Genomic DNA, 21,392 nt, shown 5'->3' on the forward strand with positions numbered 1-21,392 from the left:
TTCCAGATTTCATTAAAATGGGGCCAGTAAAAATCCGGTAATTATTATTTCTTTTCTGTCCGTCTGCGTGTAATAATTCGAAGCTTAGTGGTTGGATTTTCATGAAATGTTATGTTTGGCTCTGTTACGGTGATTTGTCGAGCTTTCCAAAATTTCATTAAAATCGAATTAATAGAATACGGCAATCATTGTTTTTTTTTTTTTTTTTTTTTTCATAAATATCACGTAGGCTATCTTATATCTTATATTGTAGCCGAAGCACTTCATATTATGTTATTGCTGTGCGCGCATTGAAGGAAAGAGTAATATTGTGGATAAGTAGAAATGAAAAGTTCTCAGTTCAAGCATAAAGGCCGTTGCTTTTTTATTGTTCTTTGTTATAAATCATGAATTATTACTATTTGCTATCGCACCTGAAATTTAACTCACTGTGTACATTAACTACCTTGTTTTACGTAATTTGTGAATGATCCATACTTCGAGTATATTGAATCAATAAAGTCTGTGGGGACCTTTATTGATTCAATTTTGATATTCTGTTATAATCATTGTTATTATTAATAATTATTAGTGTTATTATCTTCTTACTATATATTATTGTATTTATAATATATAGTAAGAAGATATTCCCTTGCCCCATATGAAACCCCTGCCAATAATATCATGATGCGTACATTGTATCGTACCTTTACGTACAATAAAGATTAATTATATCTGTTAACTAATCATACTTCGCTTTTGTGAAGTGTGATTAATTAAAAGATTTGATTTGTTTGTAATGTTTTAGTTTTATTTGAAAATTTATTGCACTTTGTCTTAATATTTAACATTTGTCACAACTAATACTAATTTAAATGGAAACTCTGTTCTCAGTATAGGGTGAATGTCAATGACGAATACATTGTTGAAGTCTGATCGTATGAAAATGCAATGCTGTCTTTATGCGATAATAGGTCCCTACCACTGAGAACTCTTGTGCCCTTTTTATAATGTTGATGCAGGTCCAACAAATAAATCTATCTTTTGAGGTTCCTTACGGTTGGGTTCCACGGGTTCGCTTGGCACATGCGTGTGAGCCCATAAGAAGAGACGACCCTGCGAGAATATATTTGTAAATATATTTCTGTGAATTCCAATTTAAAACTTCAATTTAAATTTAAAACTCGTTTTTAGTAATATTTTATACAGTGCTCTATATCTAATCTTTTTAATAGCAATAAAAATTCTTGAATTTTTCCTACGTTATGCCATTTAGGTCATATTTTAACTAATGATCTCGTGTTATGTTTTACCTTCAGAATCAAAGTATTTATTATCTATATGACGAAGAAAGAAAAATGACCTTGTGACCGGCTTGCTTTTCCACTCCGCCAACACGTATGAGCCCACCTACCGGTTAAAGACACTTTTTTCACTAGGCAGCAGTTCAAGCTGTACACAACGCCCTTGTTCTTCACTCCAAGTAGGGAATTAGGTGCGTCGCCACTAATTTCCTTTGGGTTGCAGGATCAACACTTTAGACGAAGTATGCACCTTCTTTGTGAGACATGGAAAGTTTATAAAAAATAATTTTTCAATTTATGTGTAGGAGGGGTCCTTCCCTTATTCACGCTCATATAGGGAACTCCAACAAATTCACAGACAGTTTATTTGTAGACGCACTATTTTGTTTCAAAGAAATCTTTTTAGGCGCATTAGCATATAGTCATAATGTTTGTTTGTTTGTTTGTTATTTGGAGCATTAGCAACTAAGGCCATATTGCTCCGGGATATGCGGTGGTCATTCCGTTGACCTTTCCGCATCCTCCGTATTTGGTGGTGACGGGCTCGAACCCCGGTCTAATTAAGAAGCGTGTGCTATGCACTGCTGCTCCTTCCTGGCTACAGAGCCGCCGATATATATAGTCATAATGCCCCTATTGACTTTACCATTGTCATCCGTCCATCCCATTCATCTGTCTGCCTCAAATAAACGACTCATAATGGAAGGAGTTTAAAAAAATTTATACTGGCTCTTTAAAAAAAAAAAAATGTTGAGCAATCCCAAATTTCATTAAAATCAACTAAAAGCCTTCTTCAGGTTTTTAGTTGTAAAAATGGAGTCACTGGTTAAAGGAATAATGCAGGACCATCCAGACAGGAGTTCAGTTATACTTCAGTCACAGCATGGATTTGTTAAGTGGCGATCTTGTCTGACCAATTTGACTGGATACCATGATGCCGTACCAAAGGATGTGAATGCAAAAAGTAATTTTAATATCATCTACTTGGATTTCAGGAAGACTTTTGATACTGTTACACATAAATTACTTGGACAGATTGGAGCAGTATGGCATTAAGGGCAAGTTACTGCTTTGGAGTAGGCCTCCGTAGCCGAGTGGTCAGGAGCGGCAGTGCAGTAGCACACGATATTTGAGTACACCGGGATTCAAGCCCCTTACTGCTAAATACGGTCGATCTGCCAACCCGCACTGGACCAGCGTGGCAGATTATGGTCCATTTCCCTTAACATGAATTGTTGAGAAGGCTCCTGTCCTGCGGTGGGTTGATAATGACTGCAGTTCACCTTTACCTTTTACTGCTTTGGATAAAGAGATGGTTGAGTGGGAGAAGGCAGAGAGTGGTTATCAATGACACTGCTTTTCATGGACTAATATTAGTAGTAGAGTTCCCCAGGGTTCAGTGCTGGGCCCATTTTTGTTCTCTGTATTTTTTAATGATATTGAGTTATCGGGTTTAGTATCTACTTTTGCATTTGATACAAAGGTTGGCAGGGTGTATTATAACTAAATATTGTCACAACCGACGAAACAGTGATTGCCGTTGCTGAACATTATTGGTGTGAGCAGCACATAAATTATAACCCACGTTCTAAAATGGAAATATTAGACGCGCGTTCGCGTTATGATTCCCGTCATCGTTCTTGGTTGGAAGTGCTCCATATGGCTGTTGCGTGTTCCATAATTAATCGCAATCGTCGAACCCACATATACCCTGTTATGAAATCGGTTATATTGCAGCATGCCAAGAAATGACAGGTTAACAATATGGTAAATGTTCGTCACCCTACCTCCGCAGAGTCTGATTTCTTTTCTTCTTTTTCTCTTTTCTCCCTCCCATCTTTTGCTGTCCAAGATGTCAGTGATAGCGCATGCGTGTAAGATACACCTAGGCGCATCCGTAGCCAGGTGGGCAGGAGCTGCAATACGTAGCACACGCTTCTTGATTAGACCGGGGTTCGAGCCCGTGACCACCAAATACGGAGGATGTGAAAAGGTCAGGGAATGACCGCCGCATATCCCCGCGGAGCAATATGGGCCTTAGTTGCTAATGCTCCTAAAAACCAAAATAACAAACAAACATATAATGGTATGTTGTCCAAGATTTGCACACGCTCAGTGATAGTGCATGCATGTAAGCTACACTTCTGAAGATATATGGCATGTTGTCATGCATTTTATAAGGCGCCTCCGTAGCCAGGTGGGAAGGAGCAGCAGTGCGCAGCACACGCTTCTTGATTAGACCGGGGTTCGAGCCCGTGACCACCAAATACGGAGGATGCGGAAAGGTTAGGGACTGACCACCGCATATCCCGGAGCAATATGGCCTTAGTTGCTAATGCTCCTAAAAACCAAAAAAAAAAAAAAAAAAAACAAACAAACAGCATTTTATAATTTTTTCTAAGTTGATAAAGAGGCACATCCACTAGAAAATTTGTGAATATTTATTTGTGGTTTTATCGCTTTGAGTATATTTGGTTATCGGTTTTTACTTTTTTGCTTTTCCTGTATATAATATTTTAATTTTACTAGGTTCCGTATATTTTCTTTTATATTCTTATATACTGTATTTTAATAAAATTTAATTTCACCGTTTCGTCGGTTGTGACGAAATTTATTTTTAATATGCTTGTTGTTGTTGTTGTTATTTGGTTTTTAGGAGCATTAGCAACTAAGGCCATATTGCTCCGGGATATGCGGTGGTCGTTCCCTGACCTTTCCGCATCCTCCGTATTTGTTGGTTTTAATATGCTTACCCAACGCTCAAGGCCTTCTTGCTAAGATTGGCAGGGTTGTTAACGGCAGTAATCAAGGTATGCTACTGCAACAAGATCTAGAAAAATTAGGCAGATTGGCCGAGAAATGGCAATTTTAGTTCAACATTGACAAGTGTAAGGTACTGCATATAGGTAGCAGTAATTCCAGATTAACGTACCGACTGTGTGGTACTATACTCAGGTAGTGAACAATGAAAAAGACCTGAGGGATAATTGTCATTCAGACATGAAGTTCTCTGAGCAGTGCAGACAGGCTGTGGGATTTTGTCAATGATATATAGGAATTTTGCTAGCAGGGATAAGGAAGCGATTATCCCATCGTATAAGGCAATGGTTACTTGATTACTGCATACAGGTCTGGAGGCTTCATTTTAGGAAGGATGTAGAGCTCATGGAACGGGTGCAGAGAAAGGCAACGAAAATTAGTGAAGGGAACAAAGGGGTGCGCTCATAAAGAAGGGCTTCAGTTCTGCAAATTATAGTATTTGAAGACTGGACACCTGCGAGGTGATATCATTGCAGTGTTTAAGGCTTTGAATGGATTCATCGAGATCAGTGCTGATGGGATTCTTCCTCTTGCTCAAACTACACACGTGAGGGGGCATAAATTCAAATTGAGGATGGATGGTTGCAGGACAGATGTGTAAAGTTTGCCTTCAGTCAGCACGTGATTGATTAATGGAACAAACTTCTATCTGTTGTTGTTGTGGAATGGGATAATTTGAATAAATCCAAGGGAGAACTAGGCAAACTATTGGAGGGGATGGACAGATGATGTGGGAAGTTGTTATTATTTATTATTATTATTTGTTTATTTTTATTATTTTTGCTGTATAAACTTACTTTCATGCATCATTTGCCACTACTAAGACGTATTAAAACACCGTACAACTTGGTTTTACTTTTTTATCGCTGTTCATAACATTGTCTGTTATTCATCCTGTTTTAAATATTTGCATTAGTAACTGTTTTCTGTCTTCTATGAATTTTTTAAAATTTGTTTGGTGCTGTATGCTAACTGAATTTTGTTTGCAAAAACATGGGCTTCAACGTTTTTTTCCCCCATTAATTTTGTTCCTTTTTTAGAGTCCGTTGTGTAACGAAGGACCCTTATAATGTCACTCGGTTGTCTGTCTGTCCGTCTGTCATGGCATTGTATCTCTGGAACCACTCAACCTGTTGACTTGAAACTTTGCACGGGTTTGTACATCATGTGGGCGAACATAATGCCATATTGATGGTTGTTGACAAAATTTTATCTGAGAAATGGGGGGGGGGTACAAAAATGTTGTCGGCAGCCTTTAGCTTATTATACACGGTTGGAAAGAGTTCAACGAGTAGGTTTAAAATATAATTTTAAAATTAAAAATGGCGGCGCCAGACAGGAAAATGTGAGTAATTTTCGTGTCCCTCCCCTATTTCTGTCGCTAATAGAGCTAAAAATTTAAAAATCACATTTAGCTATGCGTTAATCGATGCTTATCAAGGGAAAACTATTCCAATATAATCTATCATTTACTTTTTGTGTTAAAATTAAAAAAAAACAAACAATTTTTTATTGCACTTCGATAGCGCGCTTCTTTGTACTAAGTAACTCTCCTTTTGGTGACAGAAAGTTTGCTAAATAGTTAGTTAATAATTCTATAAAGGTCATTTATAAATTTTGCGACGAGAAGTATTTTTTTAACAATTTTCAAAGCTGGAGTTGGCTCTCTGAGTACCTCCTTGCCACTGCGCGGCACGACTCCGCGCAGGCGGAGGTGCCTGCGCGGAGTCTTGCATGGCTCTCACCTGCCAGTCGCTTCTCCCCCAAGACTTTAATCGCTTCTCCCACCCTTGTCATTCACAACGACTGGAAAGACTCAAGACAACGTTTTCGTCAGTTCTTCAGTTTTAGGCCAAGCCGGGGTACTAAACTTTTTTTCAGTTACCATAAAGCTCTATATTTGAGATACTACACTAACGACCATTCGTGACTACGGACCCTTCATCCTGAGTGCCCGGCACTCAGTAGTTGACTGATTTTTTTTTTTTTTTTTGAATGATGCTTTATAAGCTTGCTTTCTTGCATCGTATTTTTTAAAAATATTTATTAGGGTCACCCAGAATGTTAATTAAACTACACATGTGTATTGTGTCTGTAAATTGCGTACGTCCTCTGGACGAAAAACCCTAGTTTTTCCGGGGAAGAAAACCTTGCTATCTACGCCCGAGACCGACTAACTCAGCCACGGTGTGAAAAAAAGCCCATAAAAGTTTCTGGAGTCATCGATTGGGATTCGAACCCGGGCCTTTTCCACCTTGTGTGGGGAGGACGGTGACGATACCACTGTGCTACTGCGCAGACTTCTTGCATCGTGTCCCTCTACTAATGCTAATTCACCACAGTTTTGAAAGCGTTGGAATGGCAGGTTTCAAAGTTCACGAAAAAGTAGGGGCGCCAAAAAATTATTTGCATACAAGCGCAAGAATACTTCGGCGCGGCTGTGATGGTGGGGATTACAAGTATATACATGTCCCCTTTTCTTGTATAGCAATAAAGAACATTTATTTATTAAGCGGTGAAGGGCAAAATATTCGATCTTTGCTCATGGGTCACAATTAGCCAGCTGCTGTAAGTAGTAATTCTTATACCGATAGCATTTGAATAGCGATGTCAACTGATGGAATTTTTTTTTTTTTTTTGACTTTTACAGGACTTGGCTGAGTTAGTCGGTAGTGAGAGAGAGCGCTGCATGGTTTTTATCTACCGAAACTCTGGATTTTCGTCCATTGAACAAGCTAACAGACCAAAGAATGCTCGTAATTACAGGCACATATACCGATTCTTTACGACCTTAGTTTCCTTGGCTTAAACCAAGGCAACTAATGCCATGAAGCACCACTAGCACCTTATCGACTGATATTGTCACAAATAATACTTGTTTTCGTTTCGTAATTGCCAGTGTTTGTTGGCTATACTTGAGAATTTGTGACCTAACCTCATAATCATTTTGGAAACCGGTATCTGAAGTCATAAAAACAAATTAAAATTTCGGAGGCTTAACTTCCGTTTAACAGTAACTGATTTTAAGAGACGATGATGCAAGTGCGCCTGGCTACACATGATGATGTAACGAAATAAGTATATTCCTTACAGGAAACGACAAAGTTTAGACGTCTGGGGGTGAGGGGGGTGAAGACGTGAGGCTTTGCGATGCGAATATTACTCAGCCTACTCCCTCCCCCCAAACTTCCTCTCCAACTTTCTATTTTCCGGTGATCATCACACTGGTAAGAGATTAAAATTAATATCTGTCATTTCATAACATAAGAAGACAAGTTAATTTTTATAACAAAAATGCTGCCGCCATCTCTGTAAAACAGGAATGAGAATGGGATTCTATAGAAATGAAACTACATGTAGGCGATTCTACAGAGGTGAAACTAGATGATTTTACAAAGGACAAATCACAACTTGTACCCTCCAGCAAAATTTCAAACCGGCTTCCCACTTTTGAAACCAAGGGTGCTGATTCGGTACTTTTCATTAAATTTTCATAATTAACTTTAAATGCAATCAATTTTTGAAGTTAATCTTAGTCTCCAAGTGTCTCCAAGGTGCGTTGTTAAAATAATGTACTTTGGATTCCTTTTAATTTGAATACTCCCCCCCCCACCTTCAGTTTTGCTTGAGTAGTTGGTAGGGATGTTTTGGATGCAAACAATTATAAAAAATGTATTTGGTCTATTTTTAAATATCTGTGTTAAGCCTAACCAGCAACTGCAGTACAACAGTTTCCGCAACCCAGCATTGTTGTTGTTGAAACGACACAGGAATTCCTAAAATATGTCTTGCATGGCTTCCTAAAAATATGAATAAATTTATTTAATACTCAATTATATTTTAATAACGTTTTAATAAAGTTTTAACAGTTAAATTCTATACCCTAGACCAGCAATAGCGAACCAGTGGCACGCAAAGGAAAATAAACCGGCACCCGTCCACCAATGCCATTTTCACTATAAAAAAATATTTATTTATTTACAAATTCTCACCTGCAGGGCACAAATACTCTAGATAATGGTAAAAACAGAGAATCAATACAAAGCAGTCACTAGTATTAAAATATATACAAAATTTAGATTAACAAAACAGTAAAGAGCAATTTCTTATACATAGGTTTAAGGGTGAAATCAGTATTGCGATTATTGAATACCAAACGGAACAGAGGAATGCAGTGAGAAATTACTGTAGTTTTATAACGAGAATTCAAGCTGGATATTCTGAAAGGTATTTCTCCAAGAAGAGATGGAGAATCGATAATAGAGTTTATGATATTGTAGACAAAAAGAGACTCGTGAAGTGAAGAGGAACGATTCTGAAGCGACGACAAAGAGCTCCGTAGGTTCGAAGGTGAAAGGCAAGGCGATTTCGAAAGCATTAGAATTTAATGAATTTAATTTGAATTTCTAATTTGAAGACAAAGTTGTTGGGTTGTCTATCATTCGCGCTAGCAGCTAAAACGCAAAATTATGTAGAATAATTGCTCGAAATGGATGCCGCAACGTCGTTCTAGTTTCATATGCATCGGTAATGTCATGCATGTTAATGTTGTAGGCGCACCAACGACTTAGGTAGATCTATTGTACCGCTGTATGTATTGTGTCTATAGAAGTGGGTGTTCATGAGCAGATCTGCATGTAATGCGAGCTGAAAAATCCGCAATAACTCATCGGGAAAACCGTACTTCCACTGCCTGAGGGTGGCTAACTAGATCTTCGATTGAAGAGGACTTTAGAAATTCCTCCAGTCAAAGACGGGAATCGAACCCAGACCTCTTCAATTAGTGAAAAGTGGCGAAATCAGTACATTGCCGCGGAGAACATGGACGTTAAGTTCCTTCTGTACATATTATCCTCAGGATAATATGCACAGGTACTGGTAAAATTTTTCCATTTAGTTTACAACAAAGTGCTCATTATAAACTCTCAAGTATTATTTCCTTTTTATAATATGAACAGAGTATTTACTAATTTTAGTCAGCTTTTTATTTGTATGGCGCTCAAAAATTGTTATAATCCAAATCCAGTGTATCCTTCTACCGGTATCAACGGACCCGGTCCGTGCAAACAAAACATTCCCCCTTATCATGGTACCACCTCCAGATGCTTGAATTGTCTTAAAAGGCGAACAGGGTCCATCGCTTCGTAAGGTTCTCGCCACTCTGTCTACCATAAGTGCAAAACAAAGTGTACCTTGATTCGTCTGACCGCATGACTTTCTTTTATTGTTCCACTGTCAAATCACAACGTTATGGGCATCATTATAAGTGGATTTTTCTGTTTTTCTTTGAAACAAGTGATCTCCGAATAGGCAGGCGACTGCGATTATCAATTTCTTTAATTCCCTGCGCATGGTACGGGTTGAAATAGGACAATTCTGAGCTTGTTGAATTCATATGTTATTTGCTGCACACTGGATGTCTTGTACAATCATTATTCCGTACAATCATTCTTAGAGTACGACTGCTTCGCTCTTGAAGTATTGTTTTTCTCCCACATTTATGCCTTTGAGATGTGGAAGAACTGCTTGCTTTCCAGTCATAAAAAACCTTTAAGGTGAATGCTTTAGAGAAACCAGTTATGTCTTTCGTTTCTTGAATCGTGCCTCCTGCTAAACGTGCACCCATGATAAGACCTTTTTGAAAGTTTGATAAATCACTTTTTTCCCCCCCATTTTGGCTTCAGATTACTGTGCAGTCTTTATACTCAACGAGGCAACACACCATCTCATGTCACAGTTTTCTTTGCACCTGTTTGCATTTATTTGCACATTTGTCTGACTGTCTTAATACAAAGGTTCGTATTTTTTGGCAGTTGTGTGTATAAATCTCTCATCTTCGAATGAGAAATCGTGTAGAATGGCAAAATCTTCGAACCCTTTGGTGTGCGAAGAATCATGCAGATTACAAACCGTTACAGATAAGTTGTGTGTATATCTCATATTCCAGTAGAGGAAGCACCAGAGTAGTTTGTTTGTTTGTTATTTGGTTTTTAGAAGCATTAGCAACTAAGGCCATATTGCTCTGGGATATGCGGTGGTCATTCCCTGACCTTTCCGCATCCTTAGTATTTGGTGGTGACGGGCTCGAACCGCTGTCTAATCAAGAAGCGTGTGCTACGCACTGCTGCTCCTTCCCACCTGGCTACGGAGGCGCCTAACACCAGAGCAGTAAATAAAATTTTCATTAAACTAGTATTGCTAAAAGAGGAAGAATAACATTTAATAAAACCTAGTCTCCTGTATGTTTGTTTGTAAATCTAGTCTGTGTGAGGTGAGAATGAGTAATTGTTAGAAAACTTATCGCCTATATCCCATTTGTGATTGATAACTCTTGGTGTTCGACACTGTAACTAAACTGAATGACTTTCTTACTAGGATCTTTGTAAAATAACACTTTGCACGTGTCAGTATTTATTTGTAGATTGTTAAGCTTGGTCCGGTGATAAAAGGATTATAGAACGGTTTGAAGTTCAATGTAATCAGTAAGTACAGGAGTTATAAAATTAGTCTCATTAGATAGTATGAATCAGAGCTGTAATACTCAATATCAGAATATAATAAGAGTTTTACAACTTCTGGTCTAGGGATATTTATGAAATCGTTCAAGAAGAAGAGGACCTAACGATAATCCTTAGGGAACTCCTGTAAAAAAGTTAATTCACGGGAATATCTTCGTTATAAATTATCTGATATGAGCGATCTGTGAGCAATCATATGACTAATCCAAAAATGGCTTATTAATTCGTAGCTGGAGAGTTTTTTTTTTTTTTTTTTGATTTGGTAGTTGTTGGCGCATCGGCTTCTGTGGCCATATTGCACCTCCCAAGGTTTTTGCAGTACTTTGATCCAAGCCCGAGGCGAGAATCGAACCCGCGACCTTTGGGTTGCCGGGCAGGTACTTTACCCACTCGGCTAGCCCGGTCGGCCTGGAGAGTTTAGTTTTAGTCTAGAGGAGTCCATATAAATCACATCGATACTTGTACATGTGTCTGTCTGATATTCCCCTCAGAGACGTAATAATTTTTAATTTCCCCTTTTCAATCTTCTCGTCTTAAAATCTCTCTACCTTTTCACTTCCTTTCTTTGAAACTTGACTTTCTCCAGTCCAGCTATCTTAATAGTGAGGTAATTTTGTCTGGTGATTTTAATGTTCACAACTCCAGCTGACTTCCATTTTCTTGCCATACGGTCAGCGTAGAGGCGATGAGGCTTTTGCAATTAATAATGACCTCTCACAAAGATTGTTCATTTACCTACCAGAATATTCACTTATGCTAACCACTCAGCTAACAAACACTCTTGATCTTTTTCTCACAAACAACACTTTCAAGTACACGGTCGAGTTGAGTGGTCTTCTAGGCACACCAGATGACAAATTAATGATGGTCTCTTCTCCAATGGAGTCCTTCTCTCGTGGCTATTCTCAGCCTCCTGTTGTTTGGCATCACAAGAATGCAAAATGGGATGACCTGCGAGATTTCTATTCTTCTTTTCCTTTGGATTATTGTTTTAAATCTTCTGACGTCAATGTTTGCTCAGATCGTGTCAGTGAAATTATCCTTGTAGGGATGAAATCGTTTATTCCACACTCCACCTTGAAATCTCGTACTTTTTATCAATCTTGCTTTTCCAATAAATATGCTAAAGCTGTTCAAGAAAAGAACGTCACATATCCCAATTTGCTTGCATCTAAATCCCCAGGCTAATTTCCTGCCTAAAAACTCGCGGTAATTATAAATCGGTTATTAATCAATCCAGACTAGATTCTGAATATGCTAAGAGCAGAAAACTTGCTTCTTGTTCAAACTGTAGTGGAGCATTCTGGTCGCTTGCCAAAGATGTTGGCCGCAACTTTTGCCCATCTGTACTTGCACCTCTTTTAAAACCTGATAGTTCTATATCCATGACGTAGCCCAGTGGTCAGGAGCGAGAGTGCATAGCACGCGTTCCTTGAGTGCACCGGGGTTCAAGCCCGTGACTACTAAATACGATGAATATTTGTATTGACGATTTATTGTAAACTCTACTGACTTGGTTGTCGTGCCGGAGTATAAACAGAAAATTTATTTATTTATTTATCTCAGTTAAAGATAAAGCTGACCTTCTTGCATCCTACTTTTATTCTAACTCTTGTATTGACGATCTTTGTAAACCATCTCCTACCATTCTCGGTATACTTACTCAGTGCCTCCTATGATCTTCCGTCAAAAGGATATCAGAAGAATTTTGGAAAATCTGGATTCCAAGAAAGCTCCCGGTCCTGATGGTATTTCTCCACTTATTCCAAAAATCTGTGCTCGGACTTACTCCTGTTCTGTGTCGCTTTTTTGCACTTTCCTATTCCACTGGTGTTTTCCATACTTCTGCTTGGATATTTGCTCACGTCTAGCCAGTTCGTAAAAAGGGTGACAGATCCTTTCCATTCAATTATCGTTCATTGCACTTACTTCTACTCTTTCTAACATAATGGAGAAATCCATTAACCACCAATTCTTAAGCTATCTAGAAACCTTCATCTGATTAATGAACGCCAGTATGGATTTAGTCAGTGTTGATTAACTGGTGATATACTGGCTTATGTTACTCATCTGTGGACAAATTCAATGGAAAAGTTTAGTGAAACTTCAAGCAGTTGCTCTTAACATTTAAAAGGCTTTTGTACGTTTGCCATAAAGGTCTCTCAAATAAACTTTCATCTTATGGATTCACAACCGTTTTTTGTAATTGGCTATCCACCTTTCTTTCTGACTTCTCACTCCAAGTGATGGTAGACGGCTTTCTGTCTTCTACCGATATTCTCAGAAAACTTTACCATTTTCTTTTGTGAAAATAAAAATTTATAATTACATATTTGGATCTCCCCACATATACAGTTTTGTGTTCCCTCTCTATTTATATATTAACCAGTGTAACTCATAAATGGCCTTCTTACAGTATATATTTTCAACAAACCAGGAATGTAATTAATTAACTTAAATAATTAAGTTTTTCTCTCTCTGACCTCTCACTGCTTTTGTTGTTGTTGATATGGGGGTTTGATGGCGCATAAGCTACTTTGGCTATAATGCGCCTACCTCTCACTGCTGGTGACGGTTGACAGCTCTCTATCTTCTATCTTCTGCACTAATGCTGATGTTCTCCACGGTTCAGTTCTTTCTCCCACACTTTTCCTCCTGCACTTTAATGACCTTCTTCCATTGACTGGAAATGCTATCCATAGTTTGCTCAGGATAGCACATTGCATTCCACCTTCCAATTTGAGAAAACTTGCCCTGCACAAATAGATTCAACTTCTCGATTATCCACTACCAATTCCTTAAATGCTGATATCTTGCGATTCTTCAGTAGAGTAAAGATACCATAGTTAATTTCAATCTTTCTAAAACTCAGTCCTGTCTCATATCTCGCAAAAAGATACTTCTGCTCCTATGCTTATCTTCGATGACACCGAGATTTCATGATCTCATATCTCTATTACGGATTACCCTGATTTATAATCTCTCTTTCTCTTGGCATAAGCACATCACTAATATTTCTTCTTCTGCGACTAAAAAACTGGGTTTTCTCTTTCGCTCTGGTATTACTTTTCTTCTAAACAGCTACTCACTCTTAACAACTTTCAAATCCGTGTTACCATGGGATATTGTTCCCACATATGAGACTGTTCCTTCATAACCTCTCTCAGGCTTCTAGACTTCATTCAAAACGGACCAGTTAGGTTAGTTAATGGCCCATCTCTTCCCTCTCTGTCTCGTAGGCTTTCTACTTCTGATCATTCCTTTTCTACAGATCCATGGGCACTGCTTTTCTGAATTGACTTCTATAATTCTTTTTTTGTCTTCCAAACAAGTCCGAACACGTGCCGCAACTAGTCAGCATCATTTTACTATCCACTTTCAAACTCAAAGAACCAACTTTTCTTCTTCCTCATTTATTGTTCATCTTCCGTTTTCTGGAACAACCTGCCACCACACCTATTACCTAAAATTTGCAATCTACAGACCTTCACGTCTAATGTCAACAAGTACTGTACCTTCTTTTATCTTCTCATCCAGAGATTCTCTCATAATTATGGCTAAGGGGATTTGCCTACCTTCTTTGCTGCCTTCCTTTATATAATTGGAGAGATCCCATTCACCCCAGGCTCCTTTTTAATATTTAGGATCAACAATTTCTTTTCTATTTTCTTCTCTATTATCACAAAATAATTTATCTCTCTGTACAGTTAGAGAAACATCTGGCATTCCTTTCCGTAAAAAATTCTAAATTGAAATTGACGAAGCATGGTTGCAGGATAGATGTGCCGAATCAGCCAGCGGGTGGTTGTTTGGTGGAAGAAATTTTTTTGTTGTTTTGGAAGTGGGTGGTTTGAACAAATTTTTGAAGCAGATGGACAGGTGCTATGGGAATTGGGAGTGGTGGTTTTTTTTTTTTTTTTTTTCTTTTCTGGCTGATGCTTTTTATAAGCTTTATTTTTTGCATCATTTGCCAGTACTGATACTAATGCTGTTTTTAGGCGCTTCGAATATAATAAAAATGTTCTTCTCTATACTCTTGTATAATAATCGAAAAAGTAAGTGAAGAAGCAGAAAATTATCATTGCTTCCCTTTACTCACAGTCCGATTATCTCCATTCCGATTTTTAAGACGCATTATAGCCCTAGTTGCTGATGCGCCAATAAAATCCAAACAAACCAATCCGATTTTTAAACAATGGCATAGGAGGATTATATCTGCTATCCCCGCAGGATTGTCTGAGTAATATATTCACTATACAGTATTTAGAATGCGATGAATATCCCACCTCTGCTCTTGTTTAAAAATGGGAAAAGAGATAATTTAACAGTGCGAATAAAGATGCAATGATAATTTCTTGCTTCATTCACTTTCCAATTTTTAAACAAAGGCACAAGGGAGAATATGTGTTTTATATTCCCAAAAGATAACCTGTTTACTGTATTCTGAATATAAGATGGTGACAGGCTATTAGAATAAGATGTAGTACACACAACCCTGCGAGATTCCAGACTCGTCTCCCCCCCTCCATGGGCCGACCGGGCTAGCCGAGTGGATAAAGTACCTGCCCGGCAACCCAAAGGTCGCGGGTTCGATTCTCGCCTCGGGCTTGGATCAAAGTACTGCAAAAACCTTGGGAGGTGCAATATGGCCACAGAAGCCGATGCGCCAACAACTACCAAATCAAAAAAAAAAAAAAAAAACCCCTCCATGTCCTTGTTTAAATATTGACACAAAAGTGAATGAACCAGGAAATCAGCATTAGCAATGGCAAACAATGCTGTATAAGCAAGCTTATATGGATTATCCAAAAAAAAAAAAAAAAAAAAAAAAAGAAAAAGAAAAAACACCCTCCCCATTTCATCTGTTCATTCCTTCCAATAGTTCGTCTAGTTCTTCCTTGAATTTATTTAAACTACCAACTTCCACAAGAAATAGAAGTGTGTTCCAACAATCAACCACTCGTTGGCTAAAGGCAAACTTCCGCATATCTATTCTGCAACCGTCCTTTCTCAATTTGAATTCGTGCCTCCTCATTATGAGCAAGAGGAAGAATCCTTCAGCATTGAACTTGCTCAATCCATTCAAAGCCTTAAACACCTCAATCAGATCACTTCGCAGGTACTTATTCTCGAGACGCTGCAATTTGCAAAACTGAAGCTTTTCTGGGTAAGAGCACCCCCTTTGTTCCACTCACCAATCTCGTTGCCCTTCTCTGTATTCGTTCTAGCAGCTCTACAGCCTTCCTAAGATGAGGCCTCCAGACCTGTATGCAGTACTCAAGATGTGGCCTGACCATTGCCTTATACAATGAGATATTCACCTCCTTATTCCTGCTAGCAAAGTTGTATATCATTGACAAAACTCTATTAGCTGATCTGGCAGTCTGTCTGCATTACTCGGAGACTTCATATCTGACTGCACAATTACCAAGTCTTTCTCATTTTGCACTACCCTGAGTGTAGTACCACACAGTTGGTACGTTATTCTGGGGTTACTGCTACCCATATGCAGTACATCGCGTTTATCAATGTTAAACTTCAATTGCCATTTCTCACCCCATCCGCCCAACTTTTCTAGATCCCGAAAGCCTGATATTCCTTCATCAATATTATTGATAAATACAGAAAACAACAGGAAACCTTCTTGAATAGTATGTCGCCTATTCGGATATCTGTGTTGTTTTTCTTTCTCTTTTTAGTCACTACTGGTTGCGCTGATTTGATCGGGGTAAGCTCAAGACCAATTAAAGTTAAGTAAATTTGGTAATTTTGAAGCATATGCATTTGGTGATTTGTCCTTTCCTGCAAGTGGAGAGAGAGAGAGAGAGAGAGAGAGAGAGAGAGAGAGAGAGAGAGAGAGAGAGAGAGAGAGAGAGAGAGAGAGAATGCCAAATAAGTGCAAGTAAAGGGAAAAACGAAAGCAATACACCTTTCTTTCCTCGAATAATATAATAGTAGACAAGCTGAGAATCAGTAAAAAAAAATTGGTTTTTGCGGTAGAACAATGGTTTGTAATCACCGTACTCCTTACACTGGCTGGAACATACTCGGCTTCGAATCCCATCATCGACCTGATTCAAAGCCTGGTCTTAATAATACTTTCTGGTATAAACTTCTGGGTTGGTTATGGTAAATTTAGTCCAGTTTTATTATGTTAAAAGTGTTAGACGAATAGAGATTGATCCCGTATTACCTGTTACTCGTTTGTAGAGGTCTAGGTTTGAATCCCGTCGTAAACGGGAAGAATTCTTAAAGTTTCTTCAGCTATTGATGTAGTCATCTGATCTCATGCGAAGGGACTAGGGTTTTCTCCGTGAGTTATTTCCGGTTTTATTAGCCCACACAACATGCAGATTGGGCCTTAAATACGCATGTGCGCAGTATGGCCTAAGATGCTGACGCACGCAAAACAATAACAATAATTATCTTGCGTTTTAATTTCTTTGCAACCCAAATACAGTACACTCTCGTCTTAACGAATCCAAATATAATGTACTTCGGGGATAGCGAAGAACCAGGCTTTTCGTCTGTATGGAAACATAATTACCTCAGTCTGATGGTATTTACTATCACATAAAATATTTTCATTGCGAAGTAGCCAAGATTTGCCTCACCATTAGCCTCCCAAGCATGTTAGGTATCCATAGAATGTAAGTCGAACCTTCAGCGAGAGTATTCAATAGTTCTTCAGACTTTGAATAAGCTTTAGTCAGTTTCTACTGTCACCAAAATTTCATGAAAAAATTTCAAACTCTTTGTAATCGACACAATACGTGGAATAAAGTATTGCAATATTTTAATTTATAGTACAACGCTAAATAGTATTCAGACAACTTCGTTAAAGTTATTCGTTAAAGTGTGGTACTGTTCATGAAAAATTTTGAAAATCCATAATTTAATAGGATACATGTAATTGGACCTACTATATTTATTATCAACTACACTTTTTTTCTTATTGTGAATTTTAATGAATTCAGTATTTTATTATTTTACAACTAATGCTTATTAATATAATACAAATTAGACTAAGGCGCAAAGCACTTTATATACATAGTATAATACAAATTTTATTTTACAACTTGTTATTGCATTTTTCTAAAAGTTGTATTGCAAATCGATCCGCGAATATTTAAATAATATATTGGCACATATTGCGTTTGAGGTCTGTCCTGTTATTTCTGAAAGTCAATTTAAATAAACAAATAAATAAATAAATAAATGAATATATATATATATATAATTAAATATTACTCATAATACAGTATTTTAAAGCTATTTTTTCTATTAAACGATTAACTTACCGATGGACGCATACAATAACTGTGAAAAGATACGCAGAAGAATTAATACAAAATGCACGCTCGGTTTTACTCAGTGTGATTAGCCTGGCCAAAACAAGAGCAGCTTTATAAAGGAAGCCGTTGCCCACCAACGCACGTGCGCCACACAGTCACGTGACTGCAAGAGGTCCCGCCAGAAGGCTTACCGGACATAACAACACCTTCAGTTTCTACGCAATCCAGCATTAAACGTGCATGCGCTCACGTGATAATGTAATGATGGTTACTTAACTTGCCATTTACAGTGATTATGGATTGCGTAGCTGCAATATTACAAAAATAATGGAAAGCTCTTTTTTTTTTTTTTTATTTAGATTGGGTGTGTTTCAGTTTCTGTTATTTAGTTCAATTTTTGATTGAGTTTCGTACATTGTATCTACAGAATGTGACAGGTCAAATGAAAAATTGAAATTAGACGTCTTTTATAAACCAGGGTGGGTAATCCAAGGCACATTGGCAGCATCTCACATATCCTCCAGTGTAGTCTTCCCTCATTAACGATCTCTGAAATGTCCCTAACTGAGAGTGTCTATAGCAGACATAGTGTTAAGAGTCAAGCGGCACCGGTGGTTGGCTACCACTCCCCTATCAGTTCTTTTGTGTTGAGATACAGTTTCCTATAAATGCCAGAAAGCGTGAGTGATGCGTTGTTAATGTCATGCAATATCTGGTTCAGTTGTTCTTCTGGCCTCAAGTTGTAGAGGCTCGTGGAGCACCACAGACTTCTAGTTGCCGTCCATGGCACGGGGAGCCGGGCCAGGGAGTCTGGAATCGTTACGTTGACCAGGCCGTCCCCGTGGTTGCCAGAGCTTCCCGGGTAGGACCCACTGAAAAATGTTAATAAAAAAAAATATATATAATAATAAAGAAAAGACAAAAAGTAAAATGAAATAAATAGAAAATAAATAAAATTAAATAGATAAGAAATAAAAAATAAAAGAAAGTGAAAGGAAAATTAATGGAAATTTAAAAAAAATAATGAATGGAAATTTAAAAAAAATGAAATAAAATAAATTTAAAAAATTAATATAAATAAAAATGTTGGCTAGTGCTGGGTTTCGCTGGCTATTGTAAGTTCTGCTCTGCTGGAAATTGCCACCCTTCAGGTAAGAAGTGGTTATTCATTAGTTCTGTTGTAGCCTTGCTGATTGCTTGGTAGCTGGAATTGACTGCGTTTGCACATTTTGTCTGATGTCTCTTATAGTGAATACTTTTTGAATGTAAGTAGGGACAGGAGTGTAAGGCATGCTCCCATCTTCTCCACAAGTACACTATGGGCTCTCAGCCAGTCCAAAGGATTTTAGGCCTGACGTAGCCGAGTGGTCAGGTGTGAGAGTGCGTAGCTTGCGTTCCTTGAGTGGCCCGTGACTACTATTTATATTGACGAATTATTGTAAAATCTACTGACTTGGTTGTCGTGCCGGAGTATAAACAGAATTTTTTTTTTTTTAATGTAATTTTTGGTTAAAGGGTCCATGTCTGTAATTAAGTATGTGACATTGATTTCTGGAGTAAACCAGGGACTTTTGCCTTGTGTCTAGACTCTTGATGTTGGAGACAAATTTATATGTTGCCCTACCCAGTGTAGCGGCATCCCACCTGCTTTGCCACACCTGGTAGAGGTGTGGCAATGCACAAATATATATATATATATATATATATATATATATATGCTAAAATCGTCGTTAATAAAGTTAAAGCTTAGTTTAAATTTCGAAACGAATTCAGAAAAACCCATTAGCAAAATTTCCATTGCAACATCATAGTATGCAATCAAAAACTCTCTTTAAAACAGTTCCGCTATTTGAGTTCATTTCCGCATAGAAAGTTTCATATACAGTATTTGGTTACAGCATAGCTACATCCGACAGCGGATGTAGCAGACAACCCTTTTGACACGTAGCCCCCTAATGGTTCATGTGGTGGTTGTTAGCATTTTTGCATTTAGCATTAATTGAGGCATATGATGAAAGAGAGCAAGCTTATACAGCATCAGCCAAAAAGAACCCCATCCCATTTCACCAATCCGGTCACTCCATCCCTTTATTCAGCCTTAAATTTATTTAAATTATCAACTTCCACAACAAACTACCCGCTGGCGAAAGGCAACCTTCCGCACATCTATTCTACAATTGTCTTTCCTCAATTTGAATCTATGCCTTATCAGGTTCTTAATCTGAGCAAGTTGAAGTATCCCGTCAGCATTGAGCCTGCTCAAACCATTCAAGGCCTTATACACCTAGATCAGATTACCTCGCTGGTGCCTAGCTTCCAGATGCTGCAACTTGCAGAACTTAAGCCTTTCTTCGTAAGCGCACCCCTTTGTTCCTCTCACCAATCTTGTTGCCTTATCTGTACTCGTTCTAGCAACTGTACATCCTTCCTAAAATGAGGCCTCCAGATCTGTATACAGTACTCAAGGTGTGACCTGACCATTGCCTTATACAAAGGGATAATCACCTCCTTGTCTCTGCTAGCAAAATTCCTATATATCATTGACAAAACTCCATGACCTGCTCTGGCAGCCCGTCTGCACTGCTCAGAGAACTTCATATCTGACTCTTATTCACAATTACCCCCAGGTCTTTTTCATTCTCCACTTCCCTGAGTGAAGTACCACACAATTGGTACGTTTCTCTTGGGTTACTGCTACCCATATGCAGTATTTTGCATTTGTCAATGTTGAACTTCAGTTGCCACTTCTCAGCCCATCTGCATAACTTTTCTAGATCCTGTTGCAGTAGCGTACTGTCTTTATTGTCGTTAACAATCCTGCCAAACTTTGTATCATCTGCAAACTTGGACGTTAAGCCTGATATGCCTTCATCGATATCATTGAGAAATGCACAAAACAACAATGGGCCCAGTACCGAAACCTAGGGGACTCCACTAAAAACACCAGTCCACGTAGAGCAGTGTCCATTTATCACCACTCTCTGTCGTCTTCCACTCAACCATCCCTTTATCCATTGTAGCAACTTTCCTTGATGCCATACGGAGACAAGACCTTCCCTTAACAAACCCATGCTGTGTCTGAACTATTACTGCAGTCTTGTCTAGATGATCCATTATTTCTCCGGAACAGAAGTTAAACTAACAGGTCTATAATTATTTGTGTCACCCTTTGTGAATTGGGGATACAATTGTTGTTTCGTTCCATGTTTGTTGTAGGAGCGTAATCTACAAGATTTGTTGTTTCATCCATGAATTTTACTCGAGGAGTAATAATGGTAAGTAAACGTAATCAACGAGAACGAGAGCTGGTGTAGTAACATAATCAACGAGATTTGTGTATTCAGAGTTGGAATCGTTCTTTTTTTATAACAAACGATGAAATCAACACGATGCCTTTTCACTCACTGCGGTTATTTACTACGTACAGAACTGATGCATTGCACTAACTTGCATGTTTAGAAGATTCCATGGTTTGA

At 38.2% G+C, this 21,392-nt stretch overlaps 1 protein-coding gene across 1 annotated transcript in view; it reads right to left on the reverse strand.

Annotated features, from left to right (window-relative positions):
• Positions 1–17,979, reverse strand: part of LOC150079134 (hemocyte protein-glutamine gamma-glutamyltransferase-like) — a 166,250-nt gene extending 148,271 nt beyond the window's left edge. The window contains exon 1 of the mRNA XM_090382484.1: positions 17,923–17,979. The gene's annotated coding sequence lies outside the window, so the exon portion shown is untranslated. The remainder of the gene's footprint in view (positions 1–17,922) is intronic.
• Between the last annotated feature and the right edge of the window lie 3,413 nt (positions 17,980–21,392).

Source organism: Mastigoproctus giganteus, chromosome 10 (assembly GCF_048544385.1).
Source record: "Mastigoproctus giganteus isolate SK-2022 chromosome 10, ASM4854438v1, whole genome shotgun sequence".
In the NCBI taxonomy this organism is placed as follows: domain Eukaryota; kingdom Metazoa; phylum Arthropoda; class Arachnida; order Uropygi; family Thelyphonidae; genus Mastigoproctus; species Mastigoproctus giganteus.